The sequence below is a fragment of the Cydia splendana genome, chromosome Z (genome assembly GCF_910591565.1).
Source record: "Cydia splendana chromosome Z, ilCydSple1.2, whole genome shotgun sequence".
NCBI lineage: Eukaryota > Metazoa > Arthropoda > Insecta > Lepidoptera > Tortricidae > Cydia > Cydia splendana.
In genome coordinates this window covers 25,329,379-25,342,154 of record NC_085987.1, presented here as the reverse complement: position 1 = coordinate 25,342,154, position 12,776 = coordinate 25,329,379, and positions in this window count along the sequence as shown.

The window sequence follows — 12,776 nt, the reverse complement described above, 5'->3', positions numbered from 1 at the left end:
GGCCACCAGCCCACCAGGGTATTAATTAATTCTACTATTAATAAATCTGCATTGTATTTTTTTATAGAAACAATGCCAGAGATTACAAAAAAATATCGGGTAACGAGACTACAAAAAATACCAAGAAGAACAATTCAATGATGCACTCGCACACATAGTGGCGGGCACAAAAATTTTTTTTATAGAACTTTATACAATAAGTATAAAGGCAACATATCAAAAACCCGGATGCACATACCAAATTTACTGAAACCGTAAAGCTTGCAATTCAAAAATCAGTTGCTAAGTGAGATAATAAGTTAAAATCCTACGTTATTTATAGTAGATAAATAAGCGCTTAAAGTTATTAATTTGTATCATTTGGTATGTTATCAAAGTAACCCCACACCTTAAAAATATAAATAACTTAAAAAGTACTTAACCGATTTTTTTTACGGGCTTTTTAGCGGGTCTACTTTAGATTGTCAGCAAAAAAAATAGTGGTTTCAAAGTAACCCACCCCATTCTCAATATAACTTTGATCGCGTTGTTTTTATTTATTTCTGAAAAAAATATAAGTCCTAATTTATTTTTATTTGGCAGGCGAAAAGAAGAGAAAAAACCGATTATTATATTTTTATTTCATATTTTTACGTATATTAGGATCGTCAAAAAATGGTGCCATACTCTAAAATTGATCAAAGTAACCCCGGTTTACGGTACATAAATTGGTGCTTATAAAATCTAAAGAACTAAAACTGGAAGAACAATGCTTTTGGACAAGACAGGTTACAGTGAAAAATGCTACTCTTTATTTTTTATAAATAAAAGTATTAAATTTAAATAAAAATAATGACTTGGCCTCGATAGACATTGTTTTAGTTTATCTACATACATTTTTGTTTCATATGAAAAAGAGCAAATAAACATACATTCAATTAAAAAATTCGATGACAGGTTAAGATGCCACTTTTTTGAGAATTACTCCTGTAGTCTTATATACCATGACTGCCTTAGCAGTGGCAACTCACATATTCGATAACGATAGTGTACAACTTACTTTCTATAGGTACATCTCGCTCGCATTAATATGCGTGTAGGTACCTACGAACGATATACACAGAAAGTAAATTACGCACACACTCGCATAGGTAATAGGGTATGTATAGCAGAAACCCTATATGTAAGTATCTCGAGAAATCTCGAGGCGAGAAATCTCGAGAAATTTGTCCTAAGTCGAGACGGGAAAAAAAACACTCAATGCCTCGAGAACTCGAGAAATAAATCTCTTGTGATAAGTAAAAAGAAAACACGCGTATAACACGTGATGTGTCTATAGTGTTATTCTTTAGGTAGTTAAATAAATGTAAACGATGTTTTTTTTTACATTTTCAGGTATATAAAGCATTTATTTGGTAGTTAACCAACCAAATAAAAAACTGCCTTGATCCGTCCCCTATCCTATCGTTCTGGCTTCAGCCGATTTTCATGTTTTTAAACTTTTGAACTGTCATGACGTGTCTTTTTATTAAAAAAAAGCTTTATAAAAATTAGTAATTATTGTGAAAACAAAATAATGTACCTAAACTATCGTATACGATTTGTAATTGTTACATATTTGCGGTGATTTAATTTTCAAAAGTGTTTTTCAATAAAAAGACTCGTCAAAATCGCTTATCTTCTTTCTAATGCTAAAAAACTAATTATAGGGTCATGTAATAACAAATATACTAAATTACTATTGATAAACCAAATCATCTCGATGTATTCCTATTAGCAAAATATCCCAATTTTAGCAGCTTCATTGTTACGTTGACTATTTCGTAGTAAAACTTCTGTAAGTTTGTCACATCGAGTTAAATTTATTGACTTGAATATTCTTGCCTAATAAATTACCATAGGTATTGTGGTTTGATTACATTTTGTTAAATACCTAAAGAAATACACTATAGCATATCACATCGTCGGCGCGCACGCCTGCTCCTATAGTTTTTATTTTGTTTGTTGTTGAATTTTTGATTAATAAGTGCAATTTATGGTAACTAAAAATTTGCCCTATGTTTGATTATTGGTCTCACCTACGATTCCTATGTCTGATTTGTAATAAAGCAAAAAAAAATAACATGGAGTTATTGAAAACTTTCAAAATTTCTCGAGATACTCGAGAAACTCGAGAAATCTTGGTCGAGAATTCCCGTGCCTCGAGAAATGAAAAAGGTCGAGAAACCAGAAACCCTAGGTATGTAAGTGTCAAACTGGTGGTAGTGGTGCTGTTCTGAATTCAGTCGGGATATATCGCGCGATATAATCATGCGGAATTGTATATGTATAAGTATCTCTAAGCTTAAAGCCTGACCAGGAATATTTACATAAAATAAAATATAATATTTACATAAAAGGATAGTCATTTATGGAAACAGGAGTGAAATATCTGAATTGAAGACGTTCAAATATATTTACCGAATTTCTGGTGCTTATTTATTAATCACAATGTTGCTTTAAGTTACGGACCTTGGAGAGATGAAAAAGTTTTTTACGTATTTAGTTAGGAATACAGAATTTAAAATTACCTACCTACACGGGTAGTTACTTATTTAAGTGTACAGGAGGACCTAATTAGTTAGTAGTTTATATGTACGTAATTAACACGCTCTCTGTCCGGGTGCCCCCAATGTAGGGTCAAGAAGCTTTTTTTTCAGGAGTCCGTGCTTCCATTATGGGTTCACAACTTCAAAGTGAAAGCACACTTGGACGTGTGACTTTGTCATATCATTTTGTATGGGGATAGTGAACGTAAAATCGATTATACGACAAAGTAGAGCGAAATCTTTTAAGGTAGAACAGTTGTAAAAGTGTCCAGCAGTCAGCTGTAAATAATAGTTCCAAATCTCGCCAGAGTAGCGCTAGAGTAGCTAGAGTTAGACCAAGAAAAGACTGCAGCGATTTTGATAGCCCACGCAGTGCAAGTGTTATTTATACGTCATAATTTTATACAAGTTTGACGTTTAAAATAACACTTCGCTGCCCCGATATTACAGGGTTCTATGTTTCAATTTTATCGAACTGAAATTTGACCATTGTCATAGTGAAATTAAGTCGAATTTAAACTATTTTGAAAATGTTACATAGAACCCTGTAATATTAGGGCAGCGACTTACTGCGTGGGCTATCAAAATTGCTGCAGTCATTTCTTGGTCTAACTCTAAGGATGTAGGCGTTATTGACGGAGTGAAGTGCTGTCAATGATTTGATTTTTTTTATCAAATATTCTAGGTATTGTAGGACCACCTATTTAAGGTTTTTTGACGGACACTTTTTGATACACGGAGATTATTTACCTTCCATTATATAGGTACTTGTGCAAGAAAGTTTGCCACTTGCAAATGGACCACGAGCCAGGAACAGATTTCCATGACCAATCGCCTCCCGGGTGGTAACTCGTATAGTGGTTAACGGCTATGTATGATGAACGTCAGCTGCTCATGGACGTCAGCTGCCGCTCCGTTGGTGGTTTGAGGAATGGCAGCCACCGAAATATGTAAAAAAATAAAATAAATTTTGTCATCGCCTCCCGTTTGATACTTTGTCAGATGATAGTTTAGATGTTATTATAAATTTAAAAATACCGTCAGCCGGTTGTATAGCGGTGGAAAGACCGTCAGCTACTTGCATAAACATGTAAAAAATAAGCGCTTTACCTTTTAATTTAGTAATAACTAAATCATGAAACTTTGCATGCACCTTACGGATTTGCGGACATAAATGGTAGGCGCGTATTTTTTTATATGTTTATGCAAGTAGCTGACGGTCTTTCCACCGCTATACAACCGGCTGACGATTTTTTTAATTTACAATAACATCTAAATTATCATCTGACAAAGTATCAAACGGGAGGCGATGATTGAATTTTTTTTATATTTTCCCGCACTAGTGCGTAAAATAGCACTTTTCGTGCGTATGTCAAAAGTTTAAAGGGCCATATGTACTGTAAAACGTTGTACGATACACGTGCGAATAGGTAATTCGCAACTTGTGTCGATTTAAAACACTCCCTTCGGTCGTGTTTTAATTTATCGCCACTCGTTTCGAATTTCCTCTTTTTCGCACTTGTATCGTAAATAACTACTACATATAATACAGTTGCTCAAAAAGTGCTACTTTCCGTAGCTGTTTAGCGTTCGCAAAGTTGTTTTTTGCGAACTAGTGCTTTTTACTTTTCCAGCTTTTTTAAATTTAATTCTGACCGTATTCGATACGTCCACACCAAAGAGTTTGGATATTCAAAAACTTTATATATTTTTAATTTGCCATTGCACATTTATTACGTACAAAAGGTCTTGTTACACGATATAAAGTAAATATTTATTTGTTATTATATAAATAAAACGTTATAAAATACGATATTTCACTAAAAAACTTTATTATTATTTGGCTGAATGGAACTAAATCATTGCCAATTAAAAAGTAACACCGGCGCCCGCCATTTTTAGTTGAAATTTAGTTGTATCGAAATAATTATCTTAAATTGCAACTGTAAGAGTGTTTTTGTATTAAATGAGTAATTGTGATTAATTTAGGCAATGTACAACGCTGAACGTAGTTTATAGTGCTGAATAATAGATAATATACAACATCATTCAAGTTCAAGGGGAAATTCGTAAATGTAAGTGTAATACTCATGTTACCAATATTTGTTTTACTGTGATTTTTCGCAAATGTATTAAAAAACGTCGTTCAATGTACGTGTACATCTCGGGACTCGGAAATAATAACATACTTTCCACATTTGCATTGAAATGTACTATTTTTTACATATTCATGTGATCAATTGACGGTCTTTCCACCGCGATACAACCGGCTGACTATTTTTTTAATTCATGATAGCATCTAAACTATCATCTGACGAAGTATCGAGCGGGAGGCGATGACTGACGATATTTGCTCCTGGCCCGCGGTCTATAATGTATTCAAAATTTGGTTCCTTAAACTATCCCCTTATTCATAAGTTATCAACGTTTGGAAACAAGCTTGCCAGCCAGACAATATTGCCATGCCACTTCATGCACATGCACATACGTAGGTTTGATACAAGCTTGATGAACCTCGATTTTTCTGTCTATGGTCTAAAAAGTCAAAACATGATCAATGCCACAAACAATTGTATTTTATTTGGTATTTATTTATATTCAAACGTTGCCCGAAATTTCGTTAAATTGTAGCGACTAAACTCAGATAAATTTGTCAGCCCCACTAATTCAAGATGTTAGCTGTGGAAATGGATTTACTGTAAGATATAACTATAATACTTAATGCTTAATAATTTTATAAAGTATTTTATTATTTTACTAAATTGTTTTGTAAAGATCATAGTCATTACTAATATTTGTTATAAGTGCAATAAGTACCGAGTACTTGTATAGTAATCTTTTTGGCCTTGAGATTCAAATGATTTGTAAGTATTCTATCTTTAACTCGTTTTCTTTAGCATAAGAAAAAAGATAAACAATCTTGACGTGTCTTTATATTGAAAAACACTTTTGAAAAATAAGTTTCAGTTACTATACCTAGTATATTATACTTACCTATGTTAATTTCCATTCTTTTGTAAATAACGGTACTTAATAGTTTCCATTTAACAAAAGTGTTTTTCAATATAAAGACACGTGAAGATTGTTTACCCTTTTTCTAATGCTAATAAATCGAGGTATAATATGTACGTATATGTGCCAAGATATTCGTTCCTTTTTGTAAAGGGGTTAAGTAGGTATTAGCAACTAAACAAGGTTTCAAATACGCGGCGAGATGCAACATACTAGTTTGTAACTTATAATATTAGACTTACTTAATGCTTGTATCATAATGATTCATAATACTCATTATCATTATTATCAATATCTGGGTGACCTTAAAAATTGCAGTTAATACAATAACGAAACTAAAAAAATATTTTAATCTACACACATATCATTAGTGCTCTATAATGCGTTCAGAAACCGTAGGAAATGACCAGCATTATTACCACCAATTTTACTATGAGAACTTTCTTATCTGTGGTAGTAGGTAAAATCTGTAAGTACTTTGATGTTTTTACATTATAGATTTTTGTAAGGTTATGAGTTTAAATTTGGAACAGCTTTCAAAACTCAAGTGGGTTTCTATTCTAGTATCCAATACATATTACAACAGTTAACGATACGAAACGTCAATTCAGTATGTTTTTTTTAATATCTCTCTCTAACTAACTTAAAGCAAAAGTTTCGTGAAATATGAGCGTTAAAGATATTTCGGAGACGCCACCTCTCAAATCTGCGAGTTCCGCCAAAGAGCAACGATGCCTCATATCGGCTGAAATATGAGGTTAATGAATATATCATAGAAAGTTTATAATATGTGTGTAGATACAGTAGTGTAAGTATAGTGTCGTATGTAACTGTACAGAAATAGCCATTAAAACACTCGTGTGCTCCTTTTAAGAAACTCACTACGTTCGTTTCTTAAACCCACACTCGTATTTTAATGCCTTTCATTATGTAGCAGTCACATAAACTACTAGTAATAATATGGTTTAAATTACAGCAAATTCAGCGAAACAAGCATTGCAGCTAAAGAGTCGGCGGCACAGTGGTGTCACATATCAAGTAAAAGTACCAGTATAATATACTAATGCCAGGGATATATACAGGTGATCAATCCAAATGGGTCAGTATGGAGAAGTCAGAAACTATAAGAGATAGCGAAATCTTTTCTTAGGAACCATTGCGTCGATTTTAGATTTAATAATAATGGCATCCATTTTTTTTTTAATCTATCATACATAACCAGGATTCGAACCTGGTCAATATTCTTTATGTAATTGCGTGTAGTATTTGTTTGTATGGCAACTTTTAAACGATGCGTGATAGGTGGGGGGTGCTCGACCAAATATCATAGAGGGCCCCGAGACAAAACAAACTACATTAAAAAAAATTCAAAATGGCCGACTTTTTTTTAATTTTTTCAAGTTGGTGCGAGCGCGCTGATATTTGGCATGCGGCGAGCCTGGGGGCCTAAAATTACCATGTCAATTTTTTTTTTGAAAAATTCAAAATGGCGGCGGACACGGGCAAAGTCAAATTTCCAAGTAGATTAAGCGAGCCCGAAGGGCGAGCTTCAGGCTGGGAGGCCGAAGGCCGACCCCGGCGGAGGGCCGAAGGCCCGGAGCCTCCACCCCGACTCCCAAAACGCGACTCCCAATAGGAAAAGTGTTGGGTCGTGTTTAAGATCCAACTTCCCCCTCTCGTGTGACGCTTCGGGCCTTCGGCCCTACGCGGAGCTCGGCCTTCGCAAGCCTCGACGCTTCGCCGTCGGGCATTCGGCCCGCCGGCTTCGCTCATCAAGACAGTTGACTTGGTAGAACGCTTGGAAGCACCGCATTCACGCAGCTCGGCCTTCGGCCTCGCGTTTTGGGAGTCGGGGTGGAAGCTCCGGGCCTTCGGCCTTCCGCCGGGGTCGGCTTTTGGCCTCCCGGCCTGAAGCTCGCCCTTTGGGCTCGCTTAACTTACTTGAAAATTCGACTTATCCGTGTCCGCCGCCATTTTGAATTTTTCCAAAAAAAAATTTTCACATGGTAATCTTGGCGCCCTAGGCTCGCTGCATGCCAAATCTCAGCGCGCTCGGACCAACTTGAAAAAATAAAAAAAAAAGTTGGCCATTTTGATTTCTTTTAATGTAGTTTGTTTTGTCTCGGGACCCTCTATGATATTTGGTCGAGCACCCCCCACCTATCACGCATCGTTTAAAAGTTGCCATACAAACAAATAATTGAACAGGTTCTAATCCCGGTTATGTATGATAGATTAAAAAAAATAATGCCATTATTATTAAATCTAAAATCGAAGCCATGGTTCCTAAGAACAGATTTCGCTATCTCTCATAGTTTCTGACTTCCCCATACTGACCCATTTGGATTGATCAGTGATCAATCCAAATGATCACCCTGTATACTAGGGGACAAATGTCCCACGACACGTGTCGCCACGCCACGCCAGCCACGTCGGGTGAAGTGATGTGACGTTGCCGGACTTCGCTCGACATGTCTGGCGACATCGCGCGCTTTATGAAATTATGATACACTGTGGCGCCACGTGTCACGACATGTCCAAAACGACATGTCGATGTCCAAAAAAATACTAAATGTTTCTAGATTTAACGCTAGAAATATGTACCTAGTACTTTTTTAAACCTATCATGGTTAGTCGATAATAAACCCGGTCGCCGTACGTTTAATTTTTTTCGTTTGAAAGAGGTAGGTACCTACGAACCTATGTATAAGGTGGTTACATAGGTACAGTAGAGTCCGGTTATAACGACGCCCAAGGGACCGCTGATATTACGTCGTACTAACCGGACGTCGTAGAAAACGAACTGCCAATTTTAATATATTTTTTTAATCATAATAATTACATCATTTTGTATTTATTAATACTTATGCGGTAATCAAAGAAAAAAAAACATTTATTTAAAATATTTATTTACGTTAGTATTACACCTTGTCTTAAATAGAGAGACTTGTGTGTTTAGTAGAAGCCACTTTTCAAGGTACGCGTACTCACTCGTCATCCGCAAATTACTCGAATCCCGTTAAAATATAAAGTCGTAATTATTGGGGATCTAATCAAGATGACGTTGTTTTATCACACAGTTCCTATGGCCACCTCCTGTGTCCATCATCAGATCAGCTCGAAGGTACTTACCTACCAAAATATGTATTGCATTGTCACCCAATACTTACATAATTATGTATGTGAAGTTTAAGCTCATTTGAATAATGGGAATAGGGTTTTATTTAGTTTGCAAAATTACGTAAAGTCACATGACTATTTCATCTTGCTCCGTATAGGCAAAAGGGGGAGGGTAGTTGGATGTGCGGGACGGAGTAAGCTTCGTACCAACAATTTATTTGTAAAAACTACGTCGCTCGTCGTTGTAACCGGACTTGATGGATGGATTTTGAGTCAATTTCCGTCGTTAAAAGCGATCGGTTGTTATAAGCGGAGTCGTAATAAACGGTTGTGCTTTCATAGTAGCTTGTACTAAAACCAAACAAGTGCCTATACTTTCGTCGCTATAAGCGGTTGGTTGTTATATGCGGAGTCGTACTAACCGGACTCTACATTTGGTTCTGAGCAAAATTTTCAGAATAAGACGTAGGTAAATAGAATTTGGAGAAAAAGATTTTTGGTCTGACAATATATTAGTAAACAATATACGAGCCCCGATGCAAATTAGTTCGTCTAGTTCCACACAACAATTTTGTTTAACTAAAATAAATTTTAAACATGAACATAAAATGACCCACTAATGGTAACCATAATAGTAATGTTTAATCTAGTTTATTTTGATCGTATAATAAAATTGCATGAGACTTTTATTGCAGAAAAAATTTACTTTTTAAAAACTTTGTCCAAATCATATTGTTCTCTCCTACAGCACTGCTGCAATGAGCTCGAAACAAAATTGTCAGTACATTGGCAGAGGCGTGTTGCTTTCCCGAGGAAATAGCCCTTTTCATATCTGTTATGTTCCTACCTCAAATAAAAAATAAAATACGTTATTTTTTTCTTTCAATGCAAGCGGTTTTTCTTGTATTTAGATTTAGTTATTGTAGAATATTACCATATAAAATTAAAATACATTAGTACAAGCATTAAATATTAGTGATTTTTAAACTAAAACATTATTTTTGTACAAACGCGAGAACCTCATGGTCTGACTAGACGAAAACATAATATGCATCGGGGCTTGTTTAAAATAATGTATAAATATGTCACGTCGAATATATGAAAATTTAATTTTAAATAATTTGTATTTAAAAGTATTTATTTTCAGGATTAAATTCAAGAGAATATGTTCGAAATACTATGTCTGATATTTCACCTATACGGTATAAGTAAGTCAATGCATATTATTCTTTAAAAAAATAAGTAGGTACTTACTTAAGCTTAGAGATTTACTTCTTACGTGGCTACTCTTACTTATTCAAAAAACTTTTACAAGTGGTACGGTAAAACTAAATTATTATTCAGTTTAAATTTCGCTTTAATTGTTTGTAGAAAATGTATTGTTGTAGAAACATTGCCTTATTTTTAAGGCAGCAAGCATTTTTGTGGTGAAATCGTTTATAATTGCAAAGTCTTTTCTTTTTGTTTACATCGGTAGCATTTGATGACTTACAACATCCGTTGTCAAAGAGTACTCCTTGCTAGTAAAATAAATAATTGGTACGAGTACTACTGAAAATCCGCAACATGTCGAAGGACTAATATAATCTTGTCAAGCTACAATTACCTAACCAATATGTTTGCAGAATTAGAGACTCAAGTTTGCCGACGAATGGATCCGAGTGGACGGCTACAGGTGACATACGTTTAAATCTTTCCTTGTTTCAAATGTAATTTTAACCGGGCTATATATAGTTTGATAGGTATTTTTAATTCAATACTGAATACCCGAAGCAAGACTTATACCACCGGAATTTTATTACTAATCAAGCGCTGTCCAGTATGTCTCTGCAATATAAGGTAGGGTATATTTCAAATGTGCAGTGGCAGTTATTTCATGACTTTCATGAGTGATTCAAATTGACCCCTGTCAATGAATGCTAGTAAAACAAAGAAAGATAGTTGTTAATACTCTTATATTTTGTGCAGATTGTATTGCAAAAGACTTCCGAGAAAACAAGTCATACAGAACTCAGTTGTGTACTTCTTTAATTCGGTAAGATCTCCAAAATGTGTCCCGTAGGTATTTAGGTACCCACACAACAGAAATAATTTGTGCATCCTGGTACATATTTAAATACCTATTAATATTCACATTTTTTAATAAAACCTGGTTGCGAGTTAATGAAATTACCATCTATTTGACCCCATCGAACGCAAAGAAAGTTAATTTATTAGCAATAGATTGTTACATGTATTGTTAAATTTAGGTACTCTTATACCTACATAATTTAGAATGAATATTTTATGCTAGGGATGAAGCCTCGTGTTATGAAGAGGTTAAAAATCTGATACAAACTGATATAAACACAAAATCTGAGGGTTTCGGAAACTGCCCTCCGGCTGCCCCGGTCATGGTACTGAAGCGGAATGTGAAGGTTCGTCGACACCGCACTGATTTAGTTATAATACGAGTAGGTAGGTACATAAGATAAATACGGATAAGTGCGGGAATGGGATAAGTATGACTGTCCTTCACATTGCGGCCTGTGTACACATTGATTAGTCAACAAACACTAATCAATGTGTAGACATGCCCAATGTGTGGGCCAGACAAACTAACCCGTATTAGCCTTATCTATTCATTATTTTGTATGATTACAGCTGCGCAGATTTGAGCATTTGAATATCTTCAAAACGGTATTATAAATTAATGTTATCGCCAAAACTGGTATTATCTGGGTATTATAAATACCTACCTGCCCAAGTATTCTTTATTTTTTAGCGAATAAAGTGGTTAAGTATATTATAATTTATAATAAGTGTTATAGCTGCGTTCTAATTTATTATTCTTTTATTTGCAGAGTCAGGCATATACTGGATAGTTGTTTATAAATAATTTCACTTTAGAGGTTACTTTGCAGGGATTTTGGACCGAATTCCAAGTAACCGCAGTAGGAGAGGACCAGATGCTCATACAATTAGGACACCCTTCCCGAGCACCTTCAGTAAAGTTATATTTTGAAACTTGATGATTTGGGATGAATTCAAAATGTAGTATCTATGTACTGTATGTATAGTATATCTCGATATTCGAAACCCTATTTTAACAGACTTGTTTCATTCCTCTTTTGACTGAAGTTTTATATTTACTGTTAGTAATGTGAAAAATCGTTAGGTAAGACGTAATTTTGACCGTTTGCAGTTAGATATTATATTTATTTCACAAGTATCAGACTCGCCAGATAAAAAATAATGCGACGTATGTGGAAATTAAAAGACTGGCACAAGAAAGAAATGATTGGCGATTACTTCACCGACAAGAGCAAAGCTTTTATGTTATGATGATGATGATCAGACTCGCCATCTAAGCCGCGAGATAAAAATAGTTATTTTATGAGGAAACTGTCTGGACGGTAAAACCAATAATTGTCATGGCCAGACTACGAAATAGATTGACATACGAAAAATAAAGTCGCCAACAACTAAGTATCGCCACAAAAACACACCTTCAGTTGAAATATACTGCTTCGGAAAGCTTCTCGGAAGTCTTTTTTCTATATTATTGACTTTGATGCTTGATGAAAATGTTTATTATCCTGCAGAATTATATATATAATGTAATTAGTGCGAGGTAATCAGAATCATGTTCCATTTTCATGGCAGATGCTTACATCTGCCATGAAAAAAACAAAACATGTGCTAACTTAGCGCGCATTTGTATAATTTATAATTGTTTATGATTTTTATACTTGCGGGTACTATGTCAGTCTAGACGAACTTATTTATGAATTATTATTTATGTTACTTATGCTCAGTGGTTAGACAAATTATTATTAGTAATTATTTAGGTCTAATAAAATCTATCATATTATATTTGTTAGTAATCATAATTATACTAAGTTTGTCCTTAGATCTACATAGGTACTACAACTAAATATCGTTGGAAGACCTTAGTAATTTCAGTTAGAAACACTCAAATTTGATACACTTATTTATAATATAGTGGCACCTCATTACAAGTAGCGTAGGTATAGTTGGCATAGATAGAAGGTCTCAGGGCGCGGAAGTTGTTATTAGCGATGTTCAGCCGTGTGG